Genomic DNA, 17,599 nt, shown 5'->3' with positions numbered 1-17,599 from the left:
AAGAAACTGCAATTTTGCAAGCAACAAGTAGAATACCTAGGTAGAGTGATATCCAAGGGAGCGAGGGCGATAGCGCCGGATCAAATTGAGGCTGTAACTAAAGTTTCCGAGCCCCAGACAGTGAGACAGATGATGATGTTTCTGGGACTGACAAGATATAGTTCAGATTGGATTGGGGAATATGCTGAAATTGTAACGCCACTAAGGAAAATAATGAAGGAAGCAGGACATACAAGCTTGAGGAATAATTGACAGTGGAATGAGGAGGTGGAAGTGGCTTTCAATACTATAAAGCAGGAATTGCAGTCAGCCCCAGCATTAGCTTTGCCTGACTACGAGAAGGCCTTTCATCTGTACGTATCGAACCGACAGGAAGGTTATGGCACGGCAGTTCTAATGCAGGAGACTGGCACAGGTAAAGCAAAGCAACCGGTAGCATACTACAGTGCGAAACTGGATGAGGTGGCTCAGGGGTACCCACCTTGTTACCAGAGATTGGCGGCACTATACTATGCATATGAAAAGGCATCATCCGTAACCATGGGCTATCCTGTGATTCTGTACACACCACAAGGTAGCAGAATTACTGGAAAGAGGTAAATTCGTGTTGACACCAGCCAGGATAGCCGCATATCAGATGCTACTGACATTTCCAGATATAACTATACAGAGATGCGCCACCAGTAAACATAGCTGATTATGTCCCTTTAGGGTATGAAGGAGAACCCCATGATTGTGTAGGGAAAACAATGACATTCGCTAAATTGAGAGCAAATTTACGATCAGAAACATTAGAGGACGAAGATAAAAAGGTCCTGTTTGTGGATGGCTCTTGTTACAGGGATCATGATGGGAATCACACAGGGTTCTCAGTAGTGCAACAGGATCAGGCAGACTTCGAGGTCATCAGAATAGAGGCATGTCCCCAACCGTGCTCCTCCCAGCTAGCGGAAATCAGAGCTTTGACGGCAGCGTGTGAAATAGTGGAAGGAGAGAAAGTAGATATCTATACAGATTCAGCATATGCTCATGGAGTGTGTCATTTGTTTGGGGTAGTGTGGAAACAGAGAGGTTTTAAAAAGAGCAGTGGAGATCCCATACAGCACTGTCAGCAGATTTTAGATCTAATGAAAGCACTGATGAAACCTAAAGCACTGGCTATAGTAAAATGCCAGGCACATAAAAAAGGAAACGATGCAGTAACAAAGGGAAATCAAGCTGCAGATGAAGCAGCCAGGAAAGCGTCTGGGTGTACATCCGCTGTTATTGCACCCCAGGTAAGTCTAGAGCCGGAACCTATGGTAGAGAACCTGATTGAAATACAGGGAAAGGCAACTCTGGCAGAACAAACACTGTGGAGACGAAGGGGGGCCAAGCAGAACCCAGAAGGCCTATGGACCATGGAAGATGGCCTACTGATAGCTCCCACCCCTTTACTGACTATCCTGATCTCAGAAGCACATGGGATGGATCATTGTGCAAGGGGGGAAGTAATAAGGAAAATAAAAAAGGATGGATTTTGGTCGCCTTATTTACAGGCTTCAGTAGACCATGTATTGTCACAATGCGAGGTATGCGCGCAGAATAATGTTCGGAAAGGAATTACAACCCCAATAGGTCATATACCTGTACCTGAAGGGCCATTTAAACACCCAGTGATTGACTATGTAGACATGATAAAAACAGTAAGAGGGAAAAGATACATGTTGGTGGTAATTGACAGATTCAGCAGATGGGTAGAGGCAGTACCCTCGAAAGATCAAGGGGCAGGAACAGTGGTGAAATTCCTGACAAACGAAGTGATCCCAAAGTTTGGGATACCGACAGAAATGAGCTCAGACAATGGTTCAGCTTTCATCCAAAAAGTGGTCAAGTTAGTACTGCAAGCACTGAGAATAAAGCAGAGATTCGAATGTGTGTATCACCCTCAGTCGCAGGGTATGGTGGAAAGAATTAACGGGACCTTAAAAACCAAACTAAACAAAATCTGTGCAGATACTAAACTCAACTGGGTCGATGCACTACCGTTAGCATTAATGAGTTACCGCATGCAGACTAATCGGATGACGTGTCTAACACCGCATGAAATGCTAACCGGAAGGCCCATGCCAGTGCCCCAGTGAAGAGGACCATATAAAGGGCCTAGTTTGGAACAATTGGAATTGGAATTAAAACAATACATGCGGCAATTAACTATGATACATAAGTCTATTTATGCACAGGAAAAACAGAAAGAGCCAGAGATCGATCAAGGGGAAGGACCAATCAAGCCAGGCGATCAGGTCTACGTGCGAGCGTTTCGAAGAAAGTGGAACGAACCCAGAAGGGAAGGGCCCTTTACAGTAACCAAAGCATCACCCACCGCAGTTCAAGTGGAAGGACGCTCCACCTGGTATCATCTCAATCTCTGCACTAGAGCAATCCCGCAGGTACAGTCAGGTGTGCCACCCCAGGTAAGTGGTGAAGAGGAACAAACAGTAGGGGACAGACAAGAGGAACAAGAAGCTGATACTGAACCGCAGGAACTTGACCAAGTAATAAGGGAAATTTTTGGTCCTGAGGACAGGCCCGAAGATCCTAAGGATGGGGTTATGGATGGTAGTACTTTTTCAGATAATGGGGATGACTTGGGGGCGACCAGTCTCGCCCCCTGGGATGATACACTCAGACACTCTTGTGCAGACCTGGAGACCATTAATTTGGCAGATGTGACATGGGACTGTTAGGATCCCACAAAGCCTGAGAGAAAGGAGTAAGAGGGGCACAGCGGTTACCTCCGTACCATGGTACCAGGACATGTGGTACCAATGGGCAAATTATACAGCAGGGATGATGAAGAGACAGAATTGTTATCTATGCTCAAGGGCAAGTCCGGTGCAACACGTAGCCCCCATGCCTTGTAACTCCTCCACCTGCACGCAATGGCAAAAGGAGCGGAGGGGGCAGTGTGCGCGGCAGTGTCCAAGTGTAGTCAAGACCTGCAGTATGGGAATTCGTAGCGGGACGGATCCTTGTTATCAGAAATGTATTGATAACACACCAATGTGCCCTTATTGGTGTATGTTATACCAGACTTCCTTGCAGTTTGATCAAAACAAGCTTGCCTCTAACTGTAATTACAGCAGACCGTGGGCTATAAATAAAAGAAGCCAGACACCCTCATTGGGAAAGCTTAAAATGCAGGAACATTTGAGTTATGAATGTTTCACGCGGACGGGTGACCTCTCGGTTGGGCATTTCAGCGGCAACTGTGTTAAGATTTGGGATGTAACCCCAAGCCGAGGATACCAGACAGGTACCCCTCTGCCCGAGGGTGCACTGAACTCCCAGACTATCCCGTCATGCAGAGTGGTGAGTGCGTGGAATGGGCTGCCGGTGATGGTGGTGAAGACGAATATGATAGGGTCTTTTAAGACATTCCTGGACAGGTACATAGAGCTCAGAAAAATAGAGGGCTATGGGTAACCCTAGGTAATTTCTAAGGTAACGACATGTTCGGCACAGCTTTGTGGGCCGAAGGGCCTGAATTGTGCTGTAGGTTTTCTATGGTCTATGTTCTATCTAGTCCTTTATATCAAGATATTTTCAGCAGCTTTCACAATAATTTTAATTTTCTCAATACTACTAAATGTCTAAGCAGTTTAATTTACCACATCCGTTATAAACATCACAAACTTCATTTCAGAATCTGAATCAGAATCAGGTTTATTATCATCGACATGTAACGTGAAATTTGTTAACTTAGCAGCAGCAGTTCTATGCAACACATAATCTAGCAGAGAGAGAAATAAAATTAAAAAATAAAAATAAACAAGTAAATCAATTACGTATATTTAACAGATTTAAAAACATGCAAAAACAGAAATACTGTACAGTATATTAAAAAAAGTGAGGTAGTGTCCAAAGATTCAATGTCCATTTAGTAATCGGATGGCAGAGGGGAAGAAGCTGTTCCTGAATCGCTGAATGTCTGCCTTCAGGCTTCTGTACCTCCTACCTGATGGTAACAGTGAGAAAAGGGCATGCCTTGGGTGCTGGAGGTCCTTAATAATGGACGCTGCCGTTCCGAGTCTCCTCTCCCTGAAGATGTCCTGGGTACTTTGTAGGCTAGTACCCAAGATGGAGCAGACTAGATTTACAACCTTCTGCAGCTCCTTTACGTCTTGTGCAGTAGCCCCTCCATACCAGACAGTGATGCAGTCTGTCAGAATGCTCTCCACGGTACAACTTCTGAGGTTTTTGAGTGTATTTGTTGACATGCCAATTCTCTTTAAACTCCTAATGAAGTATAGCCTCTGTCTTGCCTCCTTTATAACCACATCGGATATGTTGGGAGTAGGTTAGATCCTCAGAGATCTTGACACACAGGAACTTGAAGCTGCTCACTCTCTCCACTTCTGATCCCTCTATGAGGATTGGTATGTGTTCCTTCGTCTTACCCTTCCTGAAGTTCACAATCAGCTCTTTCGTCTTACTGATGTTGAGTGCCAGGTTGTTGCTGTGACACCATTCCACTAGTTGGCATATCTCACTCCAGTATGCCCTCTCGTCACCACCTGAGATTCTACCAACAATGGTTGTATCATCAGCAAATTTATAGATGGTATTTGAGCTATGCCTAGCCACACAGTCATAGGAATATAGAGAGTAGAGCTGTGGGCTAAGCACACACCCCTGAGGTGCACCAGTGTCAATCGTCAGCGCGGAGGATATATTATCACCAATCCGCACAGATTGTGGTCTTTTGGTTAGGAAGTCGATGATCCAATTGCAGAGGGAAGTACAGAGGCCCAGGTTCTGCAACTTCTCAATCAGGATTGCGGGAGTGAGCTATAGTCGATGAACAGCATTCTGACGTAGGTGTTTGTGTTGTCGAGGTGGTCTAAAGTCACGTGGAGAGCCATTGAGATTGCATCTGCAATCCTATTGTGGCAATAGGCAAATTGCAATGGGTTCAGGTCCTTGCTGAGACAGGAGTTCAGTCTAGTCATGATCAACCTCTCAAAGCATTTCAGCACTGTCGATGTGAGTGCTACCAGGCGATAGTCATTAAGGCAGCTCATCTCGTTCTTCTTAGGCACTGGTATAATTGTTGCCTTTTTGAAGAAAGTGGGAACTTCTGCCTGTAGCAGTGAGAGGTTGAAAATGTCCTTGAATAGTCCTGCTGATCAGTTTAATCACCAAGTAAATTATCTTCAGTAAGAGAATGGTGATGCTGACATATATCCACTGACTTTACCGTCAGGTTGTTAAACAGTAATACTTGATCAACATTTTGTTTAACTTTTTGCGAAATCTCTGCATAAGACCCACCCAAATGTACTTTAACCTGTTGAACTGCGGCTGTTAAACACTTCACATTCTCTGTATGCTGCACTATGTTCTCTTCCACAATTAGAACAGTCTCACTTTACACCTTCTCCACAGTCTTACATTTAGGTTTCTATCCCTGACACTTAATACACCTTTGTTTCCTACAACATACTGCCACAACATGCCCAAGCCTCTGACACTTAAAACGTCTAAGTGGTGATGGACTATAAGCTCTTACATTACAACGACAGGTTCATACGTTATAACTAACATACTCTAAACTCACTTTATCAGGGAGCTTGACCTCATCAAAATAAATCAATACAGATAAACTATCCAACCTTTCCTCATTTCTAACTACTTGCAATCTCTTTACCTCCCAATGAGATTTAACCTGCTCTACTGAAATCTCCACCAGAACACTGGTCGTGCACGCAGCCTGTTACAGCCGTTCCGACTAGTTTTCTTACTTTTTTAACTTACGTTATTTGTTGCATTTTTTTTATGGTAACACGTTGAAGCTGCACCCTCTCTAACATGCAGGTGGAGAGAGTTTTATTTGGGTTTTTAGCACTGGAAATAGTTACATTCGGACGTCTCATTAGCGGGGCAGCAGTATGGTCGCATTGTTTATTCCAGGGACCAGCTGATTGTGCTTATGCCGGCCGGTTTAGCGAACAGAGCAGCGGACACCCCTGCTGAAATCTGGAGGAAAACACACAGAGGATGCAGAGGGGGATCACAAAGGCGAGGAAAGATGACCGGGTCGAGACAACAGAGACTTATGAAGAAGAGGAGTTCGGTGGTAATAAAATGGACGAGTTGACGGCGCTAGCTGGGAGTCAGAGAACATTTCGGGAGAGCAGTGTTATGTGTTTTACTGAAACCTGGCTGCACAAGGACATGCCCGACCAAAACTTTTCCATGGACAGACATCCCACCTCTCCTGGAAGTTCCGGGAGTCTCCCGCATATCGATAGTGGCTCCCTGACGCCCAGAAATTATATACAATATCCCGGAAATAGATTTTTGGAGAGGGAGAGGGAGAGGGACAGCGAGCATCCTGATTGGTCTATCTTCGTGCTAAGAGTAGTCCCCAACCACCGGGCACGAGAAGACGATATGATTTGGCGATATGAAACGATATGAGTCAGCTGCACCTTTCCTCATCCCGTCACGCACTGTTGAACTTTAATGCTCATGAGGTCATCAGTGACCCGAGACGTGCAAAGGAATGGATCCGTGACCCATTTGTGAATGTCCCCGGTGAATCATCCATATCAGCACAGGAAAAAGATCAACTCCTCGAGCTTGCAAATGATGGTGGGCTGAAAAGTATGACTTAACATCTCTGCCGACATTCTGGATCAAAGACAAGGCTGAATATCCTGAGATAGCCACGGAAGCACTGAAAACGGTGCTTCCATTTCCAATATATCTCTGTGAAGCTGACTTTTCTGCAATGAATGCAACGCAAACCAAATTGCGGAATAGACTGGACATAAGGAACCCCCTTTGAGTATCGCGGTCTCGCATCAACCCTCGATGGGACCATCTTGTTAAAGGAAAACAAGCCCAGGGGTCCCACTAATTCAGCGATATTGGTGTGTTGCAAGGATTTTATACGTTCATACGGGGAAAATATGTGCTGTGTGTTTAATATCCAAACGTTACTTAAAATGTTATGATGCGATTGACTTATCACCCATATTCCGGTTGTGATTAACACCCCTGCCCCCAGTTGGCCGGTCCGCAAGAATATTGTCAATATTAAACCGGTCTGCGGTGCAAAAACGATTACGGACCCCTGCTAAGTAGACCTATCAGTTTTCTCCGTGGTGGGCTTTACAGTCGACCTCAAAATTAATGACAGTGTTGCTCGCTGCACTGTTCTCAACAGTGACTTTTCTATTGCCCATGGTGGGTTAAAATGTAAAAGATATGTTGAGGTGAGTTTAACAGGTGTCATTCGTTCATTAGCATAGCTAACGTTATTTAAACTAGCTGGCTGGCTGCTGAGGAGCTACTCTATTGATGCCCTACTTGATGAGGCCAAACTCCCCGTAGACTTGCTTAAAGTTGTAATAGAATAAACATGGTAATATAATATAATATGAGCACATATTTTAATGCCACATTTTCTGCATATACCCAACTTGGTTTACAGATTAGACAAAATCGCTAAACAAAGTATTACATACACCCTTGCAGTCCTGGTCATATTACGATCGAGGAACGTGTTTGTAGCCCGGATATTGAACTTTTTGCTGTTGGACTCCGGCTATATTCCACCGAGATACAACACTGGGCGTTGCTGCCTGTGGACATAGAACTTTGCAGCTCCTTGCACGGAGGGTCAAACACCCTGAGCCAATAGGCTGGTCCTGGACTTATTTCCATCGGGTATAGTTTGCATATTGTTGTTTGATTGTTTGTGGTTTTTGTATTGCTATATTTATGCTCTATTCTTGGTTGGTGCAGCTGTAAAGAAACCCAATTTCCCTCGGGATCAATAAAGTATGTCTATCTATCTCTCTATCTAACACCCAATATGACACCTCCAATACCTCTACTTTCATAAGGAAACACAAATATTATCTTTTTGCCAAGCATTGTCTTCAAACATAATGGCTTCTCACACTTGCAAACGATTAACACATTCCCTCATCGCAAAGTACGAGCACAATCTACATCCGAGATAGCAGATTTCAACTCTCTAGTTAATCGGATCGATGGAAGAGGGTTGTTCCAGATCAAATTTAGCTACCACAACGAACTGATCTGTATTGATGATTTGCAAGACAGTTTTTTCACTGTATCTAATCACATGTGACAATAATAAAACCATTTAGTTTACCAATCTAGTGAATGTAAGGAGAAGTAAACACTTTACCGTGTTAATGAACTTTTAAACCACTTTGGCTCTTCTTCTCTGCTGCTAAACTGTTGGACTAAAATGAACAAGTCCTTAACTCGTAACGAATTTATAACTTCACTGGCTCCACCTCTCTCACAGACTTAATTTAACACATTCTTACCTGCCCTTGTTGAGTGGTTTTTGAGAATCATCTTTCAGCTTGATGTAAGTATTATTGATCTTTTACGTAATCCTGAAGAATTTTATTTAGAATTATAATCTGGCATACTTAAGAAGTGTAAGTAAACATAATTAGTAAATTAAATAGATGCTGTGACAAGAATACACATAGATGTTAGCTGTCCTGTGTGATCAGCAGTTGGTCTGCCACCTTTCGGGAGAGAGAGAGATAAGGAAGATAATGGAGCAGCATTTGGAGATGTGTAATGAAGGGATGGGAGAGAGAGCTGTCTAGAGCGGCTCCCCCTTTGAACCCTGAACTGTTTGAAGTGATGGACAGGCGATACCTCAGCAGGGGGATAAAAAGGGACAGGTTCGCTAAGGCAGGACACACACGACACCCGAGGTAACGAGACCCTGGAAGCGGTGCGCCTCTCACAAGTCGGTGGGAAGTACCGGGCCATAAACACACAGGGTGGAAAGGCACGATCGGCGGGAACCTGGTGTGTGTCCACCCTTGCCTGGGTGCCAGGTTCAGCGCAGAGAAACGGTCGTATCTGGAAACGGAGGGGTCACGGTCGGTGACCTCAGATGACATCACAAAGGGCTCGCACGAAAGCTGACTGCGAAGGTCTGTGTGGAAGCTGTGTTGAATATTCATTCGTTTTGCTCTCTCTCCTCCGCTCCCCCCTACTGTCCATCGCCATGGCAACGATTACTGCGAACTGAACTAAATTGAACTGAACTTTGTGTCACTTTGAAACTGGTCATTTGCCCCTAGACAACGATAGAGCTTGTTTGATCCTGAATTCTGTGTACATGTATGTTTATCATTGCTGAACTGTTGCATTCATTATCCTTTTGATTAGAGTACTGTGTTGCTTGTTTCTTTAATAAAACTTTCTTAGTTCTAGTAATCCAGACTCCAACTGAGTGATCCATTTCTGCTGGTTTGGCAACCCAGTTACGGGGTACGTAACAATGCAAATATTCTTCAATCCCATCCTTGAGGTACACAAACCCGATGTTAATTTTAACATTGAGAAAAGGGGATGACATTTTTACAAGGAGTAGGGTGGGACGAAGTGAAGTCTAAGTAGCTGTGAGAGTTCGTGGGTTTGTAATAAACAACGATGGATAAACTGCCTCCGGAGATAGAGACAGTGAGATAGAGAGAGGGAAGGGAGGTGTTGGAAATGGACCAGGTGAATTTGAGGGCAGTGTGGAAGCTGGAGGCAAAGTGGATGAAGTCAATGAGTTCAGCATGGGTGCAGGAAGCAGCACCAATGCAGTTGTCAATGTAGGGTAGGAGAAGTGTGGGGTGGTCACCAGTGTAGGCTTGGAATATAGACTTCCACGTAGCTGACAAACAGGCAGGCATAACTGGGACCCATGCGAGTGCTCATGGCTGCCCCTTTTGTTTGAAGGAGGTGGGAGGAGCCAAAGGAGAAATTATTGAGAGTGAGAACAAGTTCTGCTAGGCAGAGGAAAGTGGTGGTGGAGGGGAAATGGTTAGGTCTGGTGTCCAGAAAAAAAAATGGAGCTTTGAGGCCTTCCTGGTGTGGGATGGAGGTGTATAGGGACTGGACATCTACAGTAAAGATGAGATGATGGGGGCCAGGGAACTTGAAATCCTTGAAAAGATCAAGAGCATGTGAGGTGTCACAGATGTAGGTAGGAAGGGACTGAACTAGGGGGGATAAAACAGAGTCGAGGTATGCTGATATGAGTTCAGTGGGGCAGGAACAAGCTGAAACAATGGGTCTACCTGGTCAAGTGAGTTTGTGGATCTTGGGTAGGAGGTAGAAATGGGAGGTGCGGGAACTATGAGATTAGTGGTCATGGATGGGAGATCCCCAGAGTCAATGAGGTTGGTGATGGTGTGGGAGACGATGGCTTGGTGTTCCTTAGTGGGGTCCTGTTCAAGGAGTAGGTAAATGGAGGTTTCTGAGAGTTGGTGCTGGGCCTCAGCAAGGTAGAGATTGATCTGCCAGACTACTACAGCACCTCCCTTACCTGCAGTTTGGGGTTAGGATTAGTACAGGGGAAATGGAGAGCAGAGCATTTGGAAGGAGTACTATCCCTGCCCCTACACCTCCACCCTCACTATAGTCCAGGGCCCTAAACAGTCCTTCCAGGTGAGGCAACACTTCACCTGTGAGCCTTCTGGGGTCATTTACTGTGCTCGATGCTCCCAGTGCGGCCTCCTGTACATCAGTGAGAACTGACATAGATTGGGAGACTGCTTTGCTGAGCATCCACGCTCCATCCACCAGGACAAGCGGGATCTTCCAGTGGCCACTCATTTGAATTCCACTTCCCTTCCCGTTCCAATATGTCCATTCATGGTCTCCTCCACTGTTGTGATGAGGCCACACTTGGGTTAGAGGAACAACAGCTTATATTCTGTTTGGGTAGCCTCCAGCCTGATGGCATGAACATCAATTTTTCAAACTTCTGGTAATGTCCCCCCCCCCAACCCGCCCCCCCTCTCCATTTCCCATCCTCTTTTCCCTCTCTCACCTCATCTCACCAATCAACCTCCCAACCCTTTACTTCATCTCTCCCCCTCCAGGTTTCACCTATCACCTGGTGGTCCTCTCTCCTACCACCCCACCCCCCCAGTTTTAAATCTGCTCCTCGTCATTTTTTCTCCAATCCTACCAGAGGGTTTCGGCCTGAAACGTCAACTGTACTTTTTTCCGTAGATGCTGCCGGCCTGCTGACTTCCTCCAGCATTTTGTGTGTGTTGCTTACGGAAAGCACATTGTGTATTTCCAGGCAATGTAATCTTCACGCTTGGCAAACATAACCTTTAATCCAATTGATTTAGATATATAACAATAGACGCTCTACTTAACAATGAGAGCAAATAAATGATTACTATTAGTCCCATTGTATTGTTTTATCAAAATAAAGCTTTATTTTTAAAACAGGTGATTTGCTTTTTCATTGAGTGCATAATAAGCTAACCCCAAAATGAACTCTGGCATTAAAATGTTTGGTGGACAGATGTTTGAATATGTCAGAAAAGGGCATAAAGTATAAGCAAATGTACGTGGCAAACATTATACAACGTCGTAAAGTCATGGAGTTGTACAGCATGGAAAGAGCATAGGGCCCACCAATTACTGTGCAAACATTTTCCCCATCTACTTTAATCTCTTTCACCTACATTAGGTCTACATCTGCAGTCGGGAATTCCACAGATTTAGCACCCTGTGGCTAAAGAAATTTCACCTCACGTCTGCTCTGTTGTCTATTCTGAGTCGGTGCCTTCTGGTCTTAGAGCCCCACCCCCACAGTCGGAAACTCCCTCTCCATGTCCACTCAGTTTAGGCTTTTCAATATTTTATAGGTTTCAAAGGGATCTCTCCTCTTTCTTCTAAACTCCAGTGAACACAGGCCCAGAAACATCAAACACTCCTCATATGTTAACACTTTCATTCCTGGAATCATTCTCATGAACCACCTCTGGATCCTCACCAATGCCAGCACATCTTTTGTCAGATAATGGGCCCAAAACTACTCACACCTCTCCAAATGTGGTCCGACCAATGCCTGATAAAACCTCAGCATTACATCCTTGCTTTCATATTCTAGTCCTCTCAAAATGAATGATAACATTGCGTTTGTCTTCCTCACCACCATCTCAGCCTGCAAGTTAATCATTAGGGAATCCTCCATTAAGACTCCGAAGTCTTTTTGCACCTCTGATTTCTGAACTTGCTCCCCATTTACGAAATAGCCTTTACCTTTATTCCTTTTACCAAAGTGCATGACCATACACTTCCCTGCACTGTATTCCATCTGCCTCTACTTTGCCCATTCTCCTAATCTGTCTTCTACAGACTCCCTGCTTCCTCAAAACTCCTGAGCACATCTACAAGGAGCACTGTTGCAGGAAAGCAGCACATCATCAACGACCCCACAATCCAGTGTATGCTCTCTTCTTGCTGCTGTCGTCGGAAGGAGGTACAGGAGACTGAAGTCCCAGACCACCAGCTTTATGAGCAGATATTACACCTTAACCATCATACTTCTGAACCAGCATGGATACCTTTACTCACACAAACTCTGAACTGATTACACAACCTACGTACTCACTTTCAACTACTCGACAACTCACGCCCTCACTATTTATTATTACTTAGTTTAATTTCCTTTTTTACTATTTGCATGATTTGTTGCATTTGCACATTAGTTTTTGTCCATTTTGTTGCATGCAGCTTTTCATTGATATTATTGTGCTTCTTTGCTTTTATTGTGAATGTCTGCAAAAAAATCAATCTTCAGTTAGTATGTGGTGACATATGTTCTTTAATAATAAATTTACTTTGAATATTGAACTTTGAACCCTTCTTCATATCATCTGCAACTTGGCCATGAAGGCATCAATTCCATCATCCAAATCATTGACCTACACCATAAAAAGAAGCAGTGTCAGCATCGACCTTTGTGGAACACCACTAGTCAGCAGCAGCCAACCAGAAAAGGCCCGTTTATACCCACTCCTTTCCCTCCTGCCACTCAGGCAATCTCCTGTCTATACTAGTATCTTTCCTGTTACTAACATGGGCTCTTGTTAAGCTGACTCAGTGTTGCACCTTGTCAAAGGCCTACTGAGAATCCAAATAAGCAACATCCACTGATTGTTCTTTGCCTATCCTGCCTACTATCCTTTAGCAAGGCCTTTAACAAGGTCCGTCATGGCAGTCTAGTATGGAAAGTTAGAGTGCATGAGGTACAGGGGGAGAAAGAGAATTGGATGCATAATTGACTCAGCAGTAGGAAGGAGTGTGTGCTTGCCAAGGATTGTTTATCTGACTGAAGGGCTGTGGAAAGTGATGTGTCACAGAGGTCAGTGCTAAGTCGTAAACAATTTGACTGTGAATGTACAATGCATGGTTCATAAGTTTGTGGATGATACTAAAATAGGAGTTGCCTCAGATTGTGAAGTCTGTGAAATATTATAGGCAGTTGTTGATCAGCTGGGAATGTGACTTGTGCATCCAGATAAGTGTGAGGTATTACAGTTTGGGGATCAAACCAGGGTAGGAGTTTTACAATACAATAGAGTTAGGGCCTTGTGTGGTGTTACGGAACAGAAGTACCAAGGAATGTGTGGGCATAGTTTGCAGAAAGTGGTATCACAGGCAGATAGGGTGGTGGAGGAGGCATTTGCCATATTAGCCTTCATCAGTGAAGACACTGCGTATCGGAGTTGGGAAGTTATGTTGCAATTATATAAGACATTGGTGAGTTTGCACTTGGAGTATTGTGTATGGTTTTTCTTCATGTTATTATAGGAAAGATGCTATTCCAGTAGAAAAAATGCTGAAAAGGTTACTGTGATATTGATTGAACTTGACCTGAGTTAAAGGCAAAGATTAGGACTTCATTCCCTAGAATGGAGAAAACTGAGGGGAGATTTGATAGAGGTATACAAAATCATGAGGGGTACAGATAGGGTAAATGCAAGCAAGTATTTTCACTGAGATCATGAGTTAAGGGTGAAAGGTGAAACATTTATGGGGACCTGAGTGGGAACTTCTTCACTCAGAGTGTTATGGGAGTGTTGAACAAGCTGCCAGTGCAAGTGGTAGATGTGGGTTCAATTTCAGCATTTAAGAGAATTAGAAGATATTCTGAGGGACAGGATATATAAGTATTTGGATAGACATGGACTGATTAAGGATAGTCAGCATGGCTTTTTTGTGTGGCAGGTCATGTCTAACAACCACTAGCCAATTTCAAGGAAGCTACCAGAAGGCAAGGTGGTGGATGCTGTCTACGTGGATTTTAGCAAGGCATTTGACAAAGTCCCCCTTGGGAGTTTGGTCAGGAAAGTTCAGTCAATTGGCATTCAAGATGATGCAGTAAATTAGATTAGACATTGCTTCTCCCAAAAAGCCAGTGGAGTGGTAGTAGATGATTGCCTCTCTGACTGGAGGCCTGTGACTACTGGTGTGCTGCAGGGATCAGTGCTGGGTCCTTTGGTGTTTGTCCTCTATATCAATGATAATGTGGTCAACTGGATCAGCAAATTTGTGGATGACAACAAGATTGGGGGTGTAGTGGATGGTTAGAAAAGCTATCATGGCTTGCAGAGGGATCTGCATTAGTTGGAAAAATGGGCCGAAAAATGACAGGTGGAATTTAACGCAGACAAGTGTGAGGTTTTGTCCTTTGGTAGCACCAACGAGGGTAGGTCTTGCACAGTGAATGGTAGGGCATTGAGGAGTATGGTAGAACAAGGGGCTCTGAGAATATAGGTTCACTGAAAGTGGTGTCACAGGTAGATAGGGGTGTAAGGAAAGTTTTTGTCACATTGGCCTTCATAAAACAACGTACTGAATACAGAAAATGGGATGTTATGTTGAAGTTATATGAGACATTGGTGGGGCCTGTTTGGAGTATTGTGTGCATTTCTGCTCACCTACCTACAGGAAGGATGTAAGCAAGGTTGAAAGAGTGCAGAGAGAATTTACAAGGATGTTACTGGGTCTGGAGAACCTGAATTATAAGGAAAGATTGAATAGGTTAGGACTGCATTCTTCAGAACGTAGAAGAAAGAGAGGAGATTTGATAGAAGTATACAAAATTATGAGGGATATAGATAATGTAAATACAAGCAGGCTTTTTCCCACTCTGTTTGGGTAGGACTACAATCAAAGGCCATGGCTTAAGGGTGAAAGATGAGAAGTTTAAAAGGAACATGGAGGGAAACCTCTTCACTCAGAGAATCATGAGAGTGTGGAATGAGCTGCCAGCATGTGGTCCATGCGAGCTCGATTTCAATGTTTAAGAGAAGTTTGGATAGGTACATGGATTGTAGAGGTATGGAGGGCTATGGTCCTGGTGCAAGTTGGTGGGAGTAGACAGTTTAAATGGTTTCGGCATGGACTAGATGGGCCAAAGGGTCGGTTTTTATGCTGTACTTCTCTATGACTCTAAATTTGGATAGGTACTTTGATGGGAGGGGTATGGAGAGCTACAGTCCGCGTGCAGATCGCTGGGACTAGGCAGATTAATGGTTCTGTTATCCTGGCTCTTGATTAAAAAAAAACAAAGTTTGCATTGAGTTTTCAAACACTGGCACATTTATTAATAATCACACTTTAGTGCGTGATCCAAGTTTACCAATCTCAATCCCGATTCCTGGTGAACTGCCCGCATTGCTCACTGGGCACAGAAGTTCTTCATTGCGTTCACGCATAATAATACATCTTCCCCCTTTAAAGCAAAAAAAAAACATAATACTATGTCCTCAAACCTGCAAGAAACAATAATGTTTTCCAATAAATTATTTACATTAATGTTAATTGTAATGAGTTTTCCAACACAGGTATTTACATTAATTTCAATTGTAATGAGCAAATACAGTCCCCCATTCACTTGGCCACTCTCAATCCATCTCTGTGGTGACTTAATTATCCCTTTTAGACTTCTGTTTCCACAGGTATATTGCTTTCACTTGCCGTGTTAATATTAGAGTCTTTCTGAGAACTCTGATCAAAATGTACAATTCTTTCACATCCTTCTGCTAAGATCCTATCTGTTTATTTCTGTTCTTGTTCTTACTGTGAGATCATAATTTGTTCCACGTGCCTCATAATGGACTACATCCATATGATCAGTGAGTCTTTGCACAAGTTCCAACTGGTTCAGTCTCAACTCACAGAGCTCCTTCTGCTTGCTGTGTATGATAGATAGCAACTCCTCCTGTTAGTTTGTGTTGAACTGTTGCTGTCGTTCTGACATTTGGGTCTGTGTGGTCTCCCCATCTTCCTTTTTATTTTTCCTCTTCAACTTTGGAGAGGGTTGTGGAAATATTTTTGACTTCCAGTCTTTATCTGGAAGTCGATGAGAGACAGATTTCGAACCAGAGCTGCATGATGTATGTTGTTGCGTGAACGAGGTCACCAGAGAAAATTACTGGCAGATACAAAACAGCTTCTTTATTCGACAAAACAAGGTATGGCAGGCATCATATGGAGACGCTTTCGGTGAAAAGGTCTGCTGGCCCAACGTGGGGCTCCATATTTTATGTGTCAAACATCAAAGGATATCTCTATATTTACAATTTATAGACAATGCTTTCTTTGAAACTACATTCAACCTTCACACCTCCTGATTCACATCCACACCACAGACATCCAAACGAATTTTAATCAGCATTGTCTGGACTGGAATTCACAGCTTTTAGGAACCCATTGTTCAGAACTACACTCCAAATTAAATGCATAATATATTTTCAGATGAGAATATCGGTAGCCAAGGTCAATTGCTAAATGTGTATGTCCTAAACCCAAAAATCACTCTTAAAAATGTGGAAGTAAGTCTGATGTCTTCATCATGATCACTCTGTACAGCACTAACAATCTGACTGTCATGCTGGTGTAACTGGTACAGATGTGTATGGAAGTTGGAGTTCTGTGCTTCTCTTTCATAACATCACTGGATCGCTCCTGGGTGCTGTTACGAGTTTCTTGAGTTACATTGCATAAGCGTCCGAGCCCCTCAAGTGCATCTGCGTACTCTATTGAATGTTGCCTGGTCACCTTTGGTTTGTGAGGCCACTGCAAAATGTCTTTCCACCAGGTTGAGCCTTTCGCATGCAGTCAGACCTTGACTGTATTTGCTTTTCAACAATCAGTTGCTGCACCTTTAGGTGTTGTCCCTTGTGATTGAAGATCACTCTACAGCCCCCTTTTACTGGTATGTTCTTTCCAGTATAACCTGTCACTTTTAGTTTCATTGGGTAATTCTTGCTCTTTACTTTGAGCGTCTTATAATCATTCGGAGACAACAGATTCATCTGGGCTCCGGTGTCAAAACTTGAATGGAATTACTGTCTCATTCACAGTCACTGACACAATCCATTCTGTTTTACCAGCACCAGCAGTCTGCAGAGGATTTACAAAGACTTCCCCTATTTCCTTATCAACTGTGTGCACCTTTCTCGTGGCAGCCCCCAGCTTTGCAGCACCTGACAAAATGATTCTTCTTCCCACAATTATTACAGGATTTTCTATAAGCAGAACACATCTTTGGGATGTGCCTGCCTCCATATTTGCTACATTTGCTGTTTGAGCCTATCTCTTTTTCTATGCCATTGCTTTGGGAAACACCTTGAGCTCTGCCCCTCTGCTTTATTAACAAAACCTCAGAAGTTTACTTACATCACATATACACAAGGTACAGACATTAAATATTTACAAGACAGTAAGTATTCTCAAATTAAAA

General features: G+C 43.7%; 1 protein-coding gene and 1 long non-coding RNA gene across 5 annotated transcripts in view; both read right to left on the bottom strand.

Annotated features, from left to right (window-relative positions):
- Positions 1 to 8,253, bottom strand: part of LOC140205526 (uncharacterized) — a 63,250-nt gene extending 54,997 nt beyond the window's left edge. The window contains exon 1 of the mRNA XM_072273148.1: positions 8,207 to 8,253. The gene's annotated coding sequence lies outside the window, so the exon portion shown is untranslated. The remainder of the gene's footprint in view (positions 1 to 8,206) is intronic.
- Positions 8,254 to 12,708: 4,455 nt separating this feature from the next.
- LOC140205174 (uncharacterized) overlaps positions 12,709 to 17,599 on the bottom strand; it is a 182,480-nt gene continuing 177,589 nt past the window's right edge. For 3 of the 4 annotated variants that reach the window (XR_011887766.1, XR_011887768.1, XR_011887769.1), the window contains one exon: positions 15,458 to 15,586. This is a non-coding gene — a long non-coding RNA (uncharacterized lncRNA). Of the gene's footprint in view, positions 12,771 to 15,457; positions 15,587 to 17,599 lie in introns of those variants that run through there. The other variant, XR_011887767.1, reaches the window with a different exon arrangement.

This window comes from Mobula birostris, chromosome 11, assembly GCF_030028105.1.
Source record: "Mobula birostris isolate sMobBir1 chromosome 11, sMobBir1.hap1, whole genome shotgun sequence".
NCBI classification, from domain to species: domain Eukaryota; kingdom Metazoa; phylum Chordata; class Chondrichthyes; order Myliobatiformes; family Myliobatidae; genus Mobula; species Mobula birostris.
This window is presented reverse-complemented; position numbering and strand designations above follow the sequence as displayed.